This window comes from Camelus bactrianus, chromosome 33, assembly GCF_048773025.1.
Source record: "Camelus bactrianus isolate YW-2024 breed Bactrian camel chromosome 33, ASM4877302v1, whole genome shotgun sequence".
In the NCBI taxonomy this organism is placed as follows: Eukaryota; Metazoa; Chordata; class Mammalia; order Artiodactyla; family Camelidae; genus Camelus; species Camelus bactrianus.
In genome coordinates this window covers 17070190-17089898 of record NC_133571.1, presented here as the reverse complement: position 1 = coordinate 17089898, position 19709 = coordinate 17070190, and positions in this window count along the sequence as shown.

Genomic DNA, 19709 nt, shown 5'->3' with positions numbered 1-19709 from the left:
GGGAGTTTAAGATTTGCAAATATTAACTACTATAAATAAAAATAGATAAAAACCATATATCTTCTGTATAGCACAGGGAACTATATTCAATATCTTGTAGTAACCTTTAATAAAAAAAGAATATGAAAATGAATATATATGTATATATATATATATATATATATATATATATATATATATATATATATATATATATATATATATATATATATATATGCATGACTGGGACATTATGCTGTGCACCAGCAATTAACACATTATAACTGGCTATCCTCCAATTTAAAAAAACTTACCCTTTACATCTTTTTTATTACATTAAAAATCTTGGTTCCTGACAACAAATTACTTATTAGCATTTTTCAACAATATATAAAATAGTTTAAAAATACTCAAACCAATGTTATTACTAACAATTGGACTACCGAATGAAGTTTAAAGTTTCTCTCCAGCTTTATTTGCCTTTAGAATACATTTCTCTATTACTGTTGTCTAAAATCATTTGGAATAATTATTTTCTCTGAGTGTTTATTCATCAAATTGGTTTATTAGTTTATTCATCAAATTAGTTAATTTTGCTCATTTTTAATTTTTAGGGATTACTTTTTATATGCATACTGCCATTTTTAATATATAAATTATTTATGTTTACAAAGTCAAATTGATACAATGGGTATTTAAAGAAATCTTGCTTCCAACTATCATTCTGCCAATCCGCCCCTACTTTTTTGATCTATTTTTACAGTGTTTCTTTTTGCAAATATAAGCAAATACACATGCATATTTGTGCTTGGTCCCCCCCTTTTCTTTTTTACACAAAAGGTGGCATTCTGTATACATATATGTTCCACAGCTTGCTTTTTCTACTTAGTATACCCTGCAGATCTCTCTATATCAGCATAGACCGTTCTCTCATTATTTTCTACAGCTTCAAAGTATTCCATTGCATGCATGTACCGTGTTTATTCAACTAGACACTGATGGACATTTGAGTTGTTTCCAACCATTTGCAATTATACATAATGCTGCAAAGATTAACTTTGTGTAAGTCATTTTGAATGTTTGCTGGTGTATATTTGGGGTCGATTCCACTAGTGAGATTTCTGAGTCAAAGGGTAAATGCACATATTTTTCTAGATATTTACAAATCCCCTTCTAATAGGGTGATGCTTTTTTGAGTCCCCATGACAATGAATGAGTGCCTGTTTCTCCATCACTTCATCCATAGAATGTACTCTCGAACTTTGGGATTTTTGCCAATCTAATTGATATAAAGCAGTATCTTGATATAGTTTTATTTTGCACCGTCCTTACTATGAGTGAGGTAGTGTATCTTCTCATGTGTTGGATGACCGTTTTCATTTTTCTGCCTGTCCAATCTTTGCACGAACTTTTAAGTACCACCCAATGAGTTGGGGGAGGGGTGGCTAGTATCATTACGTCCTCTTATAAAGATAAGAAAACGGTAGAGTACAGAGGTTAAGTAATTTACCCAAGGTCACACAGCTAATATGTGGCTGAAGTCAAGCTACCTGACTGTTAGGCCCTGTGGATTCTCCATGGATCTATTTCCAGGAGTGAAACTTGGAGTTCCGGAGTTTTGTTTTTAATAAAGGATCAGCGGGTGGATGTCACTGCCCTGACACAGGAGGTTCTGTCATGACTGGGCCGGGGGACGGCAGGGGAGCCTGTAATTATAAAGAGGAGTCTGGCACACGATGTGTCACCAAGCAGCACCCAGCACACGGGGCCTTTGGCGTCTCCAAGCTGGAGGACAACAGTGAGAGACCTGCAACCTGTTTAATTGTGTTAGAGAATCAGTGAGGTGCTTGATGAAGCCATTAACTGGGGTTCGTGTCTCCATTCTACTTATAAGACTCCAGGAGGGCAAATGCTGATGGAAATTTATTGATTTCTTTTTCTGCCTTTACCGAATGGGTCCAAACCACGGTGTAACACTGCTGGTTCCAATTAAAATCACCTGTTAGCTTACAAAGATTGGCCCTTTCCGCCCTCCCACTTCTCCCCCATTTAAAAAGGGTTTAAAAGATTTTCATTTAATTGATTCGCTGTAAAATGCCCTTTACAATTACCCAGATAAACTAGGCGTCACCTGTGGAGTAAGAGCCAATTTGAGCTGTTTATCAAGACTTCGCCTCTGGCCACTTCTCACCCTGGGATCTTGAGTCTCTGTATTGATAGCTTGCATCTGTCAACATTGGATATTTTTAGTGGGCTGCAGAAAGCTTTTAGGGAGATGGGGATGGTGGGGCTGCATCTTTGAGCAGGTGAAGAAAGCATGATGGTGTTTTGTTTTGTTTTGTTTGAAACAAGAATGCCCTATTGTGCTGAAAACAAGTTCAGAAAATCAGCCCTGGCCCCATATGCCTAAAAATAATAGTGGGCCCCACTCAAAAACCAGGCAGTGGGGTTCAAGGAAATGGGGACGTGGGCAATGGATAAAGCTGAGTAACAACATTTGCCCGGTTTCTCTTGGTTTGGGCTTCATGTCAAGCTTGGTTTAATGTTAGGAAGGAGAGGCTGGGGAACTTTTGTAAGAGTTATCTGTGAAGTGACATTTGTGTTCTTTGAGCTGATGGGGGCAGGCCAGAAGTTACAGAGGGTGGGGAACAAAGAGAGCAGGGTTTAGGGGTCTTTCTTCTAAGTCTTGTGTGTATCTGAAACCATATTCTTGAATCCACTTAATCACGGAAACAGTGTCAGTTCTGGTTAAAAAAATATGAAAAAAACTGATGCCAGAAAGCAAAAGATAGGTAAATATGGCAGGGGGAAGGTATCTTCTGTAAAGTAAAGACCAATAATGAAATTGATCATGGCAAAGTTCTAGAATAAATTATGAAAAAAAAATTTTTATGAGCCTTTGAAAGAAGACAGTGCGTCACTAAGAATGAGGTATAATTTCCATTCTGACTGTTCTCAGACAGGGAAGTGCTCTAGACACAAGAAGCTTTGACATAACAGGGTGGTTGAAGAGAATAAACGACAGAATATTTATGAAAGCTCTTGGCACGTAGTAGATGCATTGTAAATATTAGTTGCTTTCTTTGGGCTTTCATTGTCTCCATCATTGTCAAACTACTTCGAAGACTTGTCTACTTCTTCCATCCCACCTTCCTCCTCTCCTTCACTCCTGACTCTGGTATGAACCCCGCCCCCCTTCACTAACATTGCTCTCCCTATTTCCAACGGCCACCAGGTGACTAAATTCAGTTATTTTGCTTCTCGGTTCTTTGAGAACTTTGACATTGTTAATGTTTCCCTTCTCTACAAAACCTTTTCTTCCCTTAGATTTGCTGCTACCACACTCTCCTGGGTTTTCTCTGTCTACCCGCTTTCCAAACTCTGTCGTGACACCATTTCTCTGCTCTTCCTTACCTAAAAGTGTCACTCAGGGTACTTTCCCAGATCCCATTCCCCACTCTTCTTGGGACTGATTTCAACACAACGCCTATCAAAATCCCATCGAGGTGGACTACTGGATACTCATGCAAAAGAATGCATTTAGACCCCTACTTCATACCATATACAAAAATTAACTCAAAATTGATCAAAGGCCTAAATGTAATTGCTAAAACTACAAAAATTTTAGAAGAAAACCTAGATGTAAATCTTTGTGACTTTGGAGTTGGTCAGTGGTTTCACAGGTATGATACCAAAAACAAAAGCAGCAAGAGAAATAGAGGTAAACAGGACATTTGTATCAAGAATATGTAAAGAATATTTACAACTCAGTCATAGCCCAATTTAAGTACAGGGAAAAGATCTGAATAGACATTTCTTCCTGTACAAATGGCCAAGAAGCACATGGAAAGATGCTCAACACCATTAGCCATCAGAAAAATGCAACTCCAGATAAAAAACAAATTTCTTCTGTACAGCACAGGAAACTACATTCAATATCGTATAATAATCTTTAATGAGAAAGAATGTGAAAATGAATATATGTATGTATATGCATGACTGGGACACTGTGCTGTACACCAGAAATTGACATATTGTAACTGACCGTACTTCAATAAAAAAAAGAAAGAAAGAAAAATGAAACTCTAAACCACAAGATACCATTTCATATTGACTAGGATGTGGAAGTTGGAACCCTCATACACTACTGGTGTGAATGTAAAATGGTGCAGCCACTTTGGCAAACGGTCTACCAGTTCCTCAAAAAGTTATGCATAGAGTTACCATATGACTCAGGAATTCCACTCCTACTTATAGACCCAAGAGAAACGAAAACATTTGTCTACAAAAAAACTTGTACACAAATGTTCACACCAGTATTATTGATAATAGCCAAAAAGTGTCCACAACCCAAATGTCCACCAACTGATGAATGGGTAAATAAAATATCCTTTATCCACACAATGGCATGTTTTTCAGCCATAAAAAGGAACAAAGTCCTGGTGTATGCTGAAATATAGATGAACCTTGAACGTATCGTGCTAAGAGAAAGAAGCCAGTCACAAAAGACCACATATTATATAATTCTGTTTATATAAAATGCCCAGAATAGACCAATCTATAGAGGCAGAAAGAAGACTGGCGGTTGCCTAGGGTTGAGGGAGGAGTTTTGGGGAGAAATGTGGAGTGACTGCTGATGGGTGTGGAATAACAAAAATGTCCTAAAATTGATTGTGGTGTTGGGTGCACAATCCTAAAAGTCACTGAATTGTACACTTTAAATGGCTGGGTTGTGTGCATGTGAGTGATACCTCCACAGAGATGTTAAGAAAATTCCCCTCTCATAGTGTTCACATCTTAGTGAAAGGCAAATGGATTCAGCCTTCAAAGCATCTTTCAAATATGTCCATTCCTCTGTGACCAGACTGCCAGCATCTCCTACTTGGGCCACAAGAGCCTCCTAATTGACTTTCCTGGCTCCAGTGTGGTCCTCTGTAAATCTCCTCTCTGCTGCTTTAGAGATCTTTCTAAAGGGCAAATTGGTCATGCTGCCTCTCGTCTCTTGTCCTGGCTACCGATGGTCTTAAAGGTAGAGCCCAAACTCCTTCATCCAATTTAAAAGGCCCTGCACGATCTGGTCCCTGTCTCCCTACATCCCTAACCTCATTTCTCACCAGTCACCACTCATAACTCTTGCATTTTGTTGCTCTGTCTCATTTGTGGACCTTTGCAAAGACTGATCACTCTGACTTTTGGGTCTCAGCTGACATGTCACTTGCTCTGGAACATATATTTTTCCCTAAATGTCTTATAAAGCTGACTGTGTGTCAGGCACCATTCTAAATGCTTTATAAAATTAACTCATTTAATTTTCACAGCAACCATAGATGTAGATACTATTATCATCTTCATTGTGCAGGTGAGACAATAGAGGCACAGAGAGGCTCAGTAACTTCCTGAAAGTCACACAGCTAGTGGTGGAGCCTGGATTTGAATCCAGACAATAGAGCTGTTATACTGTATTGTAATTGGCTGTTTAACTCTGTCTGCATGTGACTTTTAGTTCACTGAAAGTCAGGATTTGTGCCAGGCTTAATCATGGTTGTATTCCCAGCATTAGGCTTAGTCCATAGTCTTTTAATTTTAAAAATATATTTACTTATTTGTTCAACCTTAGATTATACATAAAGCAGTTTCAGTATTGCCAGCCTAAAACCTATTTGAAAAACAAATGTATTTTTTAAATAGATTTTATTCTTTTAGAGCAGTTTCAGGTTCACAGCAGAATTGAGCAGAAAATACAGAAAGTTCTCACATAGCCCTCCCCACCCACACATACATACTCCCCTACCCTCAACATCCCTCATCAGTGTGAAAAACAACCTTATTAATGAGGGCACAATGCTGTGTTATCTTTAGCCTTAGAGTATATAGTATAAATTACTGTCTAAAGTTCCCTATGTTCATTTTTTTTCTTCACCACCCTTTATTGTGGTTATGTTATTAACTTGTAATAAAGTCAATACATGTCTTTAAAAGTGAATGATATTTGTAGAAATATTTTGAAAAAAGCCACATATATGGAACTGTTTCTTTCCCATAACCCGGAAGGCCTGGAGAAATATTTCAAGGCTGGGGACTCCTAGGGAGGTCCCTACAGGTTCTTCTGTAGGAAGATGTGGATCCTGATCACTTCCTGCCTTGTTTCTTTTACCAATACCCTTCTCTGTTTCTGCATCACCTGTTTTTTAATGCTCTGGGAAGTGCTTTAAAAGTCCTGGATATCAATCTCGCCCATCTCCACAGAACTCCCCACTGCTTTAGTCTCAGCCCAAATAAAACCTTTTAACACCTGTTGTACCACCTTCATCCGTGGGGAGCCTTCCATACTCAGTATCAGTCCTACCTGGAACAAACAGCTTATTTCCATCCCCTTTCCGTTCTCTCGAGTTGAAGGAGGCCACCAGGTGGCGCCTCTGAGTCAACTGCAGGCCCATAAATGTCAGCTTCCCGAGAGGTGAGTTTGGCTTCAGGAAGCGATTGCGTTCGTGGGAAGGGAGAGAGACGTTCTCGTTGTACTTTTAATGTGGTTAAGACCGTCTAGGTCTTCAGCTCAGCTCTCTACAAAACATCACACGAAGCACACTTTAGCATCTGTCCTGTCTTTGCTTAGGAACTGTGGGAACCTTCCCGTTTCCTTTCATTAAAACTTCTTCAAGGAAAGAAAAACTTACAAGTTTGTTAACAGCCTAATGGGTTTACCCGCCGAGGGGCCTTCACGCTAAGGGTGGCTGAGTGCCTTGGTCTGGCAGCCTCTCTGCAAGAGTTTAGACAGGACATCAAGAGGCTGAAATTCAGGTGGTAACTCCACCACTGTCGAGACCTCCTTCAGGGGTCACTGAGCGGCCCTGGACTTCAGTTTTCCTATGTGTAAAATTAAGGGATTATTGGACTTCATGGTCTCAAACACAAATCCCTCAGGAGCTGGGGGTGAGGGGGTGGGAGTGGGGAGGGTGAGGGGCAGGGGTGGGGGGAGGATAGCAAATCTGCCAGGGGACTGACTAAACTAGAATTGGAAAGTGCACACCCTACTAAAATGCATTCCCATTTAAACTTTAAAAAAAACAATGAGTAGACCAAACAAAAGTATGTTTGAACATTGAATGTGTCCAGAAAGCTGCCAGTTTGCAGTTTGGGAACTAGAGAATCTTTCATTAAGGTTTCTTTTAAGTCTGAGGTTCTGTGAATCCTCTATAATTTGTTCATACTCTTTTATCTGCTTGGAGTATTAGTTACCACTACCCTTCTCCAACACCTCTGAATGTCTAAATCCTCAATCCTTCTTACAAAACGCACTCCAATGTCGCCTACCCCAGGAAGTTTTCCTTGATTTGTCCTCTCTAGATTGGAAAACATTTTCTCTCTCCTCTGAAATTTTTTTTAACGTTTTAAAACTTTTTAAAATTGATGTATAAAAAGTTTGGAAAAAGAAACATTGCTCATTTGTAGTTTTGTCAGATTAACAATGTAAATGCTCTCTTCATGGCTGATTTTAAGCTACCAATAGTTTGACAATTGACTCAGGAATTCCTATTTGACAGTTGGCTCCCATGAACCAGGATGAACCAGCTTTAGCACACCACTACCACACATATACAGAAAAGTGTACAGATCATTGTACGCAGCTCACTGTGTATCAGCAGAGTGAACACATCTACCATCCTGGACAGTAAGTAGAACTGTACCTTTCCCTCTTCCTTAAAGGTAATCACTGTTTTGATTTCCAATATCCTAGCTAACTTTTCCTAAATTTTTTATACAGTTTTTAAAGGTTACTTTTCATTTACAGTTATTACAAAATATTGGCTATATTCCCTGTGTTGTACAAAACATACTTGAAACTATCTTACACCCAAAAGTTTGTACCTCCCACTCCTCCCATCCCTATATTCGCCCCCCCATAACCACTAGTTTGTTCTCTATGTCTCTGAGTCCACTTCTTTTTTGTTATTGTACTAGTTTGTTGTGTTTTTTAGATTCCACATACAAGTGATATCATATAGTATTTGTCTTTCTCTGTCTGACTTATTTCACTAGCATAATGCCCATCAAGTCCATCCATGTTGCTGCAAATGGCAATATTTTGTTCTTTTTTATGGCTATATAGTATTCCATTGTATATTTATACCACATCTTCTTTTTCCATTCAACTGTTGACGGACACTTAGGTTGCTTCCATATCTTGACAATTGTAAATAATGTTGCTGTGAACATGGGGATGTATGTGTTTTTTGAATTAGTGTTTTTGTTTTTTCAGATATATGCCCAGGAGTGGAATTGTTGGGTCATATGGTATTTCTATTTTTTAGTGTTTTGAGAAACCTCTGTACTGTTTTCCACAATGGCTGCACCAATTTACATTCCCACCAGTAGTTTACAGGGTTCCCTTTTCTCTACATACTTGCCAGCATTTATTATTTGTGTTCATTTTGATGATGGCCATTTTGACAGGTGTGGGGTGATATTTCATTGTGGTTTTGATTTGCGTCTCCCTGATGCTTAGCTATGTTGAGCATCTTTTAATATGCCTGTTGGCCACCTGCATTTCCTCTTTGGAAAAATGTCAGTTCTTCTGCCCATTTTTTAATCCAGTTGTTTGTTTGTTTGTTTGTTTGATGTTGAGTTGTATGAACTGTTTATCCGTGTTGGGTATTAACCCCTTATCATATCATTTACAAATGTCTTCTTCCCTTCTGTAGGTTGTCTTTTCATTTTGTCAGTGGTTTCCTTTGCTGTGCAAAAACTTCTAAGTTTAAGTTGTTTGCTTTTGCTTTTATTTCCTTTGCTTTCTTCTCCTCTGAATTCCTAGCATTCTAACATACCCTCTTCGTGGCTCTTACTGCTTTTGTACTGTGTTGTGGTTATTTATTATGGTCCCTACATATATATTTTTAAGCTCCTTGAGGGCAGACCACGTATCTCCACCATTTGGAAGAATCAGTTAAATATTTGCTGAGTTCCTCCTCTCTGCTAGACATGGTTTTAGACACTACATTCACCAAGTATCAGTGGGGACTTGATAAATGTTTGCCGAATGAATGGCATTCAGTGGGAACCAGAATAACGAAAAAGACAGTCAATGGCAAACATGTGGGACGATGTGGAGCAGCCCTCATACTCGGCCGGCCCCCATAACCTTTGCCCTCACGTGTTCCCCATCATGGTCTTACGTTGCAAGGCCAGAGGGATTTGGCAGATGTCACTAAGGTTGCTAGTCAGTTGACCTTAAGACAGAAGGATTATCTGAATGAGTTCAGTGTAATCATGAGTTCTTTAAAAGCAGGGAGTTTTCTTCAGCTGGAGGCAGGAGAGGCCATCAGAGAGATGCAAAGCATGAGAAGGCCTTGATGCACTGCTGCTGACTTAGCTGGGCCTGGAACTGGCCTCTGGAAGCTGGAAACTGCCCTCAGTCAACAGCCAGCAAGAAAATGGGGACCTCAGTCCTGCGTAACTGCCGGGAATAATTCTGCCAGCAACCTGAATGAGGCTGGAGCAGATTCCTCCCCAGAGCCTCCAGACAAGAGCCTAGACCAGCTGACACCTTGATTTTGGCCTTGGAAGACCTTCAGCACAGAAGTCAGTCAAACTTGCCTGGACTTGTGGCTACAGAACTGTGGGTTAATACATGGGTGCCGTTTTAACCCACGAAGTTGGTGGTAATTTGCTATGGAGCAATGAAAACCTGATGTAGATGCTCACCCAATCCTGCAGAGAGACTCACGTGAAGCAGAACTAAGGCCTCTCGGGAGAAACGCGGATCAGCCTGCCACCCTGGGGGAGCCATCTCAGGAGAGGGTCTGCCCACCCGGGGCAAGCCTGCAGGTGCAGCCCGGGGCACGTCCGACGGCAGACCCCCCCAACCAGCTGCTCCCTGTTCCCTGACCCACAGAAATCGTGAGCAATAAGACCTTACTGTCATTGTTGTAAGCCACTGAGTGTGGGGGTAGTTTGTTACGCAGCAAAATCTCACGAATGGAGTAAATGCTCACCAAATGTTGAAGGGTTGACTGGCTGCCCTAGAGCCAAGCAGGGGCATTTCCACCCCTTCATTCTCGGGCATCCCGGAATTCAGAGACAGTCCTGTGGGTCTTTGGCCCAACTCCCTGCCCTCCTGCAACCCGTCCTCGGAATTCCCGCCTTGAGTCTCAGGATCTGGAATTGCCTGAGTCCCTCTGCTGAGCGGGCTTAAGAGCCAGCTAAGCTTCCTTAGGGGAAAGGAAGATGTGGGGTTTTTTTTAAGTGGGAAGAAACATATTTCCTTCATGAGAGTGTTGTTAATTAAGTGATAATAGTGTGAAAACAAAACACTATATATAGACATTTAAAAGAGAGAAAAAAGCTCTCTATATCGATGTGGGACGCTGACTGAGATTGTGAACAGTCATGGACAACAGATCTGTGTTTAAAGGAGCAGCAGGGTGGGTATAACTCAGTGGTCGAGTGCATGCCTAGCATGCACGAGGTCTTGGGTTCAATCCCATTAAAAAGTAAAAATAAAAGTAAATTTTTTAAAAGGGGAAGAGCAAGGTTCAGAACAATGTGTTCACTTATAAATATATACTGTACAGGCATTAGGTGTCTCTGGTGATAAAGATGGCCTTTGGGACGAAAACTGGGTGGCTGGGGGCAGGGGTGGGAGGGAGCTCTCTTTTTACTGTATATTTTTTCTATTCTTAAAATCCATGTACATGTATTACCTATTAAAAATAAATTCCTTGCTTGGAAAGAGATAGTAGGAGCTTACCAGCGGTATCCTATCCCCTTCTGCCTTCCCGTAACATGCTCACGACTAGGACTCTGCACACACACACACCTTCCTGCCGCAAGTACGCACGGACAGTTAACACACAGCCAAATCCTCTCCCTCTTACCACAGGACCCAACCATGCACACGAAGGCAGCCCTGTGTCTGTCATGCCCACAGGCATCCACACGCATGTACCCCACACGAGTCCCGTGTGTAAATAAGGGTGCATCCATGTACATTTACGAACGTGCACATGTATATGTGATTATATGCCTAGGCGCCTTTGAGCCAGCCCCCTTACCCTCTACCCTCACCTGTGCCCGCTTCCATGTCCCTACACCTGGAAGGATGTCAATTATGAGGCAAGAATAGGTTAAAAGTATCCTATTCAAAAGCACCGAAGGGGCCTGATTATAGGTGGCTGTACAACTCTAATTAGTGGAGGACTCATTAGCTGCCAACAAGGGAGGAGAACGCAGCCCTGAAATTCAAAGACCTGAATGCAGCCTCCCCGGCAGTGGCAGCTTGGAGAGAAAGGCTTAATTACTCTTGGACAAAACCAGAATGGGGTAGACCGGAAGGAGGGGGAGGCCGGCAACCAGAGGAGGGGGCTCTTGCAGACCCCGACCCCCTACTTGCTCCTCCGGCGTTTGCCCGGAGGCCACCTCTATGGGGACAGTCCCTTGCCTTCCACTGCTGGCAGATGAAGTAGGAGAAACTTGTGACTTGCGTCCTGCTCTCTCCTTCACTCTCTGCTGCCTCTGGGCTCCCTCAGGAATCCCAGGTCCTTGATCCCCTCCCACCTTTCAAAATCCTCTCTCTGGTGCTGCAGGCATGCCTTGTGGGAGGGCCACGTTCCACTCCCAAGCTGTGTGACCTTTGTGAGCCACTTACGCTCCATGAACCGGTTTCCTCCACTACAAAATAAACTGATAGCATCTATCTTCCAGAGTTGTGAACAAGCACAGGAGGGTAAATGAGAAAGTTACTGCCTAATTATTAGCCATTATGGACCAGATCCCCTGGACCAGATCGGACATTCCTGGAGGGCAGGAATCACACCTGGGTCACCTTTGTGTTCTGACTCCTGCTCTGGTATCTAATGGAAAGGAATCGAAGGGTCATTGTCACTGGCAATGGCAGGCCAGAACGAATACATCCTCTCTGCCGTGATGTGAACAAATGGACAAAATCACTGGCAGTGGGAACAGCTGTGGTGGCTGTCCCTTAATTTTAGTATTTATTGAGGATTTACTGTGTGGCAGGCATCTTCATGAGAAGTTTACATGTATTTGCTTTTGATCCTCACGACGTCCTGAAGAGGGGGTATGTTATCAGCATCTCCCCCATTTTAGAGCTGAGGAAACAGACTGCCCGATTTAGGAACCGAACCAAAGATACACTGCTGGTAATTAGAGGAGCAGGTCTTGAACCAAGGCTGTCTGGCTCTCCAGCCAACCCTTTACTGTGTGGAGTTTAGGTACCAGCTAGCAGCTGGTGAATGACACTTGGGGTCTGGGGCCTTTCTGATGCCCTTGAATTATAGTTACAGCTAACATTTCACGGGTGCTTATAATATATGGGGCACTATGTTAATATTCCTTTAATGTTATCACCTTTAATCCTTCCAGCAACCCTATAAAATAAGTGCTATTGTTTATGTTCCCCATTTTACAGATGAAGAAACTGAGACCCAGAGAGGCAAAATAAATTGCCCAAGATCACAGTAAGAGATGAAGGTACAGATGTATATTGCTTTATTGTACTTTACTTTTTTTAAATTCCTTTTTTTTTAATTGAAGTATAGTCAGTTTACAGTGTTGTGTCAGTTTCTGGTGTACAGTATCACACTTTGCTTTATTGCACTTCACAGATACCATTTTTTACAAACTGAAGGTTTATGACAACTCTCTGTCGAGTGAGTCTATGGGCAACATTTTTCCAACAGCGTTGACTCACCTCCCATCTGTGTCACATTTTGCTGATTCTTAAAATATTTTGAACTTTTTCATTAATATTATTTTATTATGGTGATCTGTGATGAGTGATCTTTAATGCTACTATTGCAAAAAATTATGATTTGCTGAAGACTTAGATGATGGTTAACATTTTTAGCAATAAAGTATTTTTAAATTAAGGTATATCCATTTTTTAAGACATAATGCTATGGTACACTTAATAGACTACAGTATGGTGTAAACATAACTTTAAAATTGGAGTATAGTTTGTTTACAACATTGTGTTAGTTACAGGTGTACAACATAGTGATTCAGCTATTTTTTCTGATTATATTCCACTATAGTTTATTATAAGATATTGAATATAATTCCCTGTGCTATTCAGTATATTCTTTTGCTTATCTACTTTACGTATAGTAGTTTGTATCTGTTAATTCCATACTCCTAATTTGTTCCCCTCTTTGGTAACTGTAAGTTTGTTTTCTATGTCTGAGTCTGCTTCTGTTTTGTACTTAGATTCATTTGTATTATTTTTTAGATTCCAAATATATGTGATATCATATAGTATTTGTCTTTCTCCGGCTGACTTACTTCACTAAATATAATATCCTCCAGGTCCATTCATGTTGCTGCAAATGACAATATTTCATTCTTTTTTTAATAGTTAAGTAATAGTCCATTATATACATATACATATATATGTATATGTGCGTGTGTGTATATATATGTGAGTGTATACACACACACACACACACACACACATATATATATATATATATATATATATATATATGTACACTGCATCTTCTTAAGACAATTTTCTGTTGATGGACACTTGGGTCATTTTCATGTCTTGGCTATTGTAAATAGTGCTGCTATGAACATTGGGGTATGTATATCTTTTCAAATTAGAGTTTTCATTTTTTTCCAGATACGTGCCCAGGAGTGGGATTGCTGGCTCATTTGGTAGCTCTATTTTTAGTTTTTTAAGGAACCTCAATACTGTTCTCCATAGTGGCTGTGCCAATTTACATCCCCACCAACAGCGTAGGAGGGTTCCTCTACACCGTCTCAAGCATTTGTTATTTGTAGACTTTTTGATGATGGCCATGGTGACCAGTGTGAGTTGATACCGCATTTGTGGTTTTGATTTGCATTTCTCTAATAATTAGTGATGTTGAGCATCTTTTCGTGTGCCTGTTGGCCATCTGTATGTCTTTTTTGGAAAAATACCTATTTAGGCCTTCTGCCCATTTTTTTTTCAAATTGGGTTGTTTGGGATTTTTTTTTTTTTTGATTTTATGTTTTATGAGCTGTTTACATGTTTTGGATATTAACCTCTTGCCAGTCCCATTGTTTGCAAATATTTTCTCCGATACCATTGGTTGTCATTTTGTTTTGTTGTTTTGTTGATGGTTTCCTTTGCTGTGCAAAGGCTTTTAAGTTTAATGAGGCCCCATTTGTTTATTTTTGCTTTTATTTCTTTTGCCTTGGGAGATTGATCTAAGAAGTTATTGCTATGACTTATATCAGAGAATATTTTGCTCTTCTAGGCCTTTTATGGTGTCGTGTCTTATATTAAGGTCTTTAAACCATTTTGAGTTTATTTTTGTATATGGTGTGAGGGAGTGTTCTAACTTCATTGATTCACACGTGGCTCTCCAACTTTCCCAAAACCACTTGTTGAAGAGACTATCTTTTCTCCATTGTGTATTCTTGCCTCCTTTGTCATAGCTTAATTGTAGGTGTGTGGGTTTGTTTCTGGACTCTCTGTTCTGTTCCATTGATCTGCGTGTCTGTTCTTGCGCCAGTAGCATGCTGTTTGATTACCGTAGCTCTGTAGTATTGTCTAAAGCCTGAGAGGGTTCTACCTCCAGCTTTGTTCTTTTCCCTCAGGATTGCTTTGGCAATTCTGGCTCTTTTGTGGTTCTCTATAAGTTTTAGGATTATTTGTTCTAGTTCTGTGAAAAATGTCATGGGTATTTTGATCAGGATTGCATTAAATCTATAGATTGCTTTGAGGAGTATGGTCATTTAAACAATATTAATTCTTCCAATCCAAGAGCTTGGGGTAGCTTTCCATTTCTCTGAATCATCTTCGATTTCCTTTATCAGTGTTTTAGTTTTCAGCATATAAGTCTTTCACCTCGTCGGTTAATAAACATAACTTTTATATGCACTGGGAAACAAAAAATTTGTAACCTACTTTGTTGTGATATTCTCTGTATTACAGTGGCCTGGAACCAAACTTACAATATCTCTGTGTTATGCCTGTAGAGTTAAAGTTGGAATCTTGTTACTCTGACTTGTTACATCCTGAACCACATAGTATTTTGCAAGTCACTTTGCATAAGCAGCTGCGTCCTTTGCTGAAGTCATAAGACTGAGTCTCAGCGGTCCATCCTGTCTTGTTCCCTAAGAGGAGAGAAGTCTGGTTGGGGAGGACCACCGTGGGTGTAGAGAAGAGACTGAGCATCTTGTGGTGTGTGAGGGCAGGAGGAGGGAGAGGGAAGGAGAGAAGTGGTGACAATGACAGTGTGTCTTCTAAAAGCAAGATATTTTCTTAGTCCCTTTGGGGTGAAAAGATGACAGAGGCCTCCAGAGAATTTGTGGCCTTGAGGTGGCACAAAGCTAACCCTCAAATGATTAGGCGACAAAGCGTACGTGTCGAAGAGCGACCAGTGGGTGAGGCTGCGAGGAGGAGCGCTTTCCTCCTGGCCCCACCACAACCCCTGTTCCCACACACTTTTGCATATTTATGTCTTATCACAAGGCACGTGGAGGTGACCTTATCCCACTCCAGCTCTGCAGACCTGGAGGGATGAAATCTTTGCCTGGGACAAATGAGATTATGTTCCCTTTGGAGAGAGAGAAGAAAAGAGACAATCTTCACCTCTCCCTGGATACAGATACTCATTTGCCTGATCACCTGCGAAGCAGATGAGCCTCTGAGATGCCCTCTTTCTTGTTCACTTAGGGGTGAAAAATTACCCGCAAAAAACCAATTAGTGTCTTCTGTGAGCAGGTCCTAAGCCTTCTGGAGCCGACTCTTTGGCTCCATCCTCTGCACAGAAGCAGCATCTGCTTTGGGATCTTGTCCTAATTGAGTCCAACCTGTGCTGTTGTCATTTGTTAGTTGTAGCCCCACGAGAGGAGACAGAGGGAGGCAGGCAAGGGGCTCTGTCTCTCCTTTGTCTGCAGTCTAGGAGGCAATCAAGGGAGAAGGTGACTGGCCAAAGGCTCAGAGGTCAGCGGTGGGGGAACTACCTAGACACCTGAGTGACTGATTTACTTGCGATGAAAAAGAATAAAAATAAATCTTTTCTGAGTACTTACTACGTACCAGGCATATGCTGTATATGGAAGGAACAGATTAACAGATTTAATCGCGACAACTTGCCAAGTTAAGTGTTCTTACTAGTTCTCATTTTAAAAATGAGGGAAACGGGGGCACTAAAAAAGTTAAGTATTTGCCCAAGGTCACAGCTCAAGTGAAGGGAAACCACGACTTGGGCTTGGGCATTCCTGCTGCTGCCGCCCCCTGCCCTCATAACCACCGGGCTGCGTGGCTCCTCACCTCAGCTGCCTCCTTCCCGCACTTGGAGCCAAGTCACAGGCATCGTCGGGGCCAAGACCCAAGTGCAGCAGCTGGGGCTGAGAAGCAGCTGGGGCTGAGAAGCACCAAGCCTGGGCCTCTGGGGACTCCCCGTGCTCGGCTCAGGGAGCCTGGGTGAGTACCGGGGGGAGGGGGGGTCCCGAAGGTACAGCTCTGACCTGGCTGCAGTGTTTGGGAACACCCGGTCTAAAGGGGAAACAGGATGCGCAGTGGATCGAGATCAGCAGACAAGTTAGTATCTGCCGGAAACACGCAGCCCAAACCCCTCAGTAAAGCACGAGGGCACCCCCACCCCGCGCCTCTGCCAGCCTTCCAGCCTCCGGTGCTTGCCGTGGATGAAGACTGTGAAAAGGAAATTTGTCTTCCCTGTCCCCACTTCGTCTCATTTCAATGCTCCCGGCAAAGCCCAGCAGCTCCCTCACTGCAGTAAAACTGCTCAAGTTCAAATTCGAATGCCAGACGCCAATCCTTCTGTTTCTAAGAGCACAGAGTTGCGTGTTCAAATGTCCTCGGGAAATAGTGAGAGAGTGGTGGCTCCTGCCTTTACCTGCAGAGCATGCATTTTGCCTAAAGGCTTTCAGGATAAAAACTTTAAAAACAAAAACAAAAACAAAAACAACACCACTGAGCAGTGCAAGGCTCTGGGTCCATCACTGCAAGGCTCTTAGCTCCCCGGAAGACGGAATGATGGGAGTGGACCTAGAATTTCTCCTTTCCTGTGAGTTCCTCATGGTCAGGAGGAAGCACAATGTGGTTCATTCGCACTGTAAAGGTGTGCATGGACTCTGGAGCCAGATTATGTGATTTTGATCCCGGCTCTACTATTTAATGCCTCTTTGACTTCAGACAAATGATACGCCTCCTTCTGCCTCAGTTTCTTTATCTGTAAGATGAGAAGAATGGCGGGGCCCATGCCGTGAGAGCTGTTTTAGGAATTAAATGAGTTACATGTAATGTGCAGGACAGTGTCTGGCAGGTATTATTATTTCTGTGGTGCACATTTCACAAGCTCAGGATGCTGCGGACCATCAACCTCCAGTTCTGTGTGCAGCCTGACAGCGAGAAGGTAAGTTAAGAGTTATATGTGTGGCAATACCTTGAACTGCCCAGATTCCCTGGAGTTCACCCATATATCTCTACTTATTATTTTACAGTTATTAAAAATAAATAATTAGTATTACTTATTAAAATACAATGTATTAGTAATAACACAATTAGTTAAAAGTAATAATAGTAAGAGATTACATAGAGATAGCGAGCTTTCTCTAAGTTGGGCACTGTACTAAATGTTTTCTATATATGTCATCTCAATCTTCACATTAATCCTCTGTGACAAGGGCTGTTATCCCCATTTTACGAATGAGGTGGCTGAGGCTTAGAGACATTAGCTAATTTGCTCCGTCAGTTTTTAAAAAGCACAAAAAAGGTGCTGTCCAGATTTAATATAATCCTCTGTCGATATCTATGACTCTTACAGATGAGAAATTCTGGGAAAGGAACTGTTCTTTAAAAGGAAGCTGTCCTAGTGTTTGCTGCCCAGCCATGGCTTGTTAGGCCAGGAAGAGACTGCTTGGAGTTAAAGGAAGCAGAGAACCTTAAGGCTGAAAATGTGCATCTTAAACTGTGTAAATGTGAAGCTGTGATAACATGCCCAGCGTTTGACCTTTTATTAAGTGCTTTCTGGTGATTTCAAATCCTTTTTGAAACAAGGGATTGCATAACCAAAAAAAGAGTGCTGTCACATTCCTTCTCTTCAAGAGTCCTCGACAACACAACTGTCGGACAGGCATTATGATCCCCATTGTATAAATGGGAAAACAGACTGGGAGGGGTTAGGTCACTGGCGCAAGTTCGGTGCAGGGCCAGGACCCAAACGTTCATCTTCCAAATTTCCATCGAGCAGTCTCTCTCTACACTGCGCTGCGTAGGAGTTGGCACCACTGCCAGTGAGGTCAACCAAGCCGCCAAATTCACGACACCTACGTGGAGGAGTCAGAGGGTTTCTGGGCTAGAAGTTCCTTACATTTCAAGTGCAGAGGCAAGGCGCACGGGGAGATGGGTCAATGGTAGAAGAAATGTCCCAAAGCATTCATGCAATCGGAATGAAGGGAAAGCAGTTCTCAAATGGCAAGGAGGAGGTCAGATTCTGTGCATACAAAAGAGGTTTGTGCACCACGTATGCAGAACATACTGACCGAACAAAGAAAGCCAAAAGGGAGGGAGCAGCCGCCCTGCCCAGCCGTCAGCCCCATCATCCGGCACCCGGCGGAACCGTCACGCACAGAATCCTTTAGGGCCACAGAATGTCTCTTTCTTTGCCTTTCCTCAAGTTGCCTGTGTGTTTCATTATGGTTTTGATTGAGGGCTGGAGAATTTATCCCCTGTAACCCTTCTCCCCAGCATTCTCGTCACTTTAATTTGTTGAGCTGCCTAATTACCTAAATACTTTTGGCCAACAAGCAGGATGGGGATGTTGGAGCTGGTGTGTCTCTCACCTTCCTCCTCTTCCCCCAGCAGTACCACCCCCATCTCAATGCCAGAGGCCCAGCCGTTTCCATCGGAGTGTAGCGGCTCCAGTTCCCTCCAATATTAATAATTATGACATTAGAAGGGTGATCTGCTGCAATTCAGCCTTTCTATTTGCAGGCTGGTTGCTGCATATCAATGGCATGATTAGGCAAATGAAATCAGCTTGGCACTGTTATGAAATATTTACATGGCCAGAATGCATATGCTTCAATCTCATTGTTCCCATTATTAAGCCATTTTATAATCTCATAACATTTAGACTCACACTTTGCATTTCTAATTAACTTGAGGAGTGACTTCACTGGGAATTAATTGCAACTTGTGCATTCTTATACACACAAACTCGCAAGCAACAAACTCTGGTTGGCATTCATGCAGCTCACCCCCTGGATGGACTCTGGGCTGACTTCTTGTCTCGATTGTCCTCTCTGTCAGTTGGGAAAAGTGGCTGGGGACATTGGTTTTCATTAAAATTCGGCTACAGATCACATGGAGGAACAGTCTGAGTGCCAGAGTCCCTTGTCGCTTCAGAGGGACTTGTGCCTACCTGAAAAGCCTTTCACAAAGAAGCGGTTTGCTGTGAGGCAGTGGTTTTCAGCCTTTTGAATTTTGTGGATCAGAATCATCTTTAAAGTAATAATAATAATAATAATAATGAAAGATTTGGGATGTCTAAATAGCTGTTCTCTTGAGCTATTATGTGGCCTTGGTTGAAAATTACTTCGAGATGAAGAATGTGGAGTATTGCTCGCACTTCAGTTGCTTTGTTAGCATTTGAAAGTCTCCCATCAAAAGCTCCTACCCCTACAGTGGCTTCTGCAAGCACTTTAATGATCTTTAGCTCCTGTTAACATCGGGGTTTTGTTAATGTGCACAGCTG